This window comes from Echinops telfairi, unplaced genomic scaffold (genome assembly GCF_000313985.2).
Source record: "Echinops telfairi isolate 266 unplaced genomic scaffold, ASM31398v2 ScPeMD7_7475;HRSCAF=8513, whole genome shotgun sequence".
NCBI lineage: Eukaryota > Metazoa > Chordata > Mammalia > Afrosoricida > Tenrecidae > Echinops > Echinops telfairi.
The window spans coordinates 23,363,242-23,364,696 of NW_022111379.1; the positions used below are offsets into that span (position 1 = coordinate 23,363,242).

General features: G+C 48.3%; 1 pseudogene; it reads left to right on the forward strand.

Annotated features, from left to right (window-relative positions):
• Window positions 1–81: 81 nt before the first annotated feature.
• On the forward strand, window positions 82–1,445 carry LOC101638550 (annotated as a pseudogene).
• Window positions 1,446–1,455: the final 10 nt, after the last annotated feature.

The following is a 1,455-nucleotide window of genomic DNA, read 5'->3' on the forward strand; positions in this document are numbered from 1 at the left end:
ATGCATATACCAAAAGCCAAGCCTTATTCACTGCCATCCAGTCAAAGCTGACTCATAGCTATGTCTCTGTGAGTTTCTGAGATGGTGATTGTTTTCAGAAGTAAACAAAAGGGTGCTACAAAGCCAAGCCACGTAGAAGTTGAGAGTACCAGTATTCCTTTGCAAAGGGATGCCCAATGTCCCATCCAACAACTTGTTCCAGCACATTCCACTTCCTGGTACTCAGCCACCCTCCATTCTTAAGAAGGCCTCAGCCTGTGGACCTCTAATTTGGGCAGTTTCTATACTTCCTCTTCTTGGACATGGTTTCCATGTTTCCCGCCTGGCAGAAAACCTGCTGTTCTACCTCCAGGCCCATCTCCTCCTAAATACTTTCAGATGTATGGTGGTAAAGTGGGCTTTTGTCTAAATCTTCCCCTTTGGAGAAGAGGCCAAGATATGCTATATAGTCCTGAACTTGCTCAGTGAGGTCAAGATGACGTTTCCAGCACAGGTGAAGATGAGGCTGTCCTGAGGACATAGACCAAGCTAAGCACAAGGACAGCACTGATGACAACAACACAGGCAGATCTGATGGAGAAAGTGAGGGGGGTGAATTTGTGCACCGGGCTGATAATGAGATAGATGACAACGAAGGAAAACACTAAATCAGGTCTGGGTGTACGTTTTGCAGATATGCCTGGAAAATAAAGGAAGAAAAAGAATGAGGAAGGAGCTGACTCATTTCAAGCCATGATGCTTTCTTTGCATGGCAGGTCAGAAACTTCTTGAGGAAGAGAAGCAGAGGACTTTTCAAAAGATGATGATGCAGATGATTCTGAAGCAGATGAACCATCACAAAAGCCACATGAAGAGCCATCTCTCGTGGCCCTAGTTCTTCACAGCAGCAGGCCCCTCCACAGCATGCTCCTCCCTTCTAGATGCCAGAACCACCTCCTCTTGGACCAGTACCTGCTCGACCGTTAAGGTAAACCTGAACAACCTGCAGGCCTTCCTCTTGGACCACTTCCAGGAACTGCTCCATTCCTGAGACCACCTGGAACATCAGAACTTTGAAGGCCTTTCCCTTGACCTTTACCTCATGGTACCCACTAGCTGACCATTGGTCTCACCTCTGAGCCCACCTACATATCTGTTTCCTGGTGCTCCTCCTCAAAGACAGTCACCAAGGCTACCTCTCCCTGCACCTCCAGGTGTCCCTCCGCTTTGTCCTGTTATGAGGAACCTACCTTTGCTGCCTCCACTTAGACCTGCCCTCTTGGACTTTCCCCACCAGCTCCCTTGCCAAACCCTGGGGTTTTAAGTACCCCAACCAACTTGACTTAACAACTCAAGGTGGATGATACAAACCAGCCACTATTCAGAAGAAAGCAACCACGTCCATCAATGTCAAGCCACAGATGCCTTACCCCAAAGCGGAGGTTACTCAGTTTGTACCCACTGCACTGAGAGGAC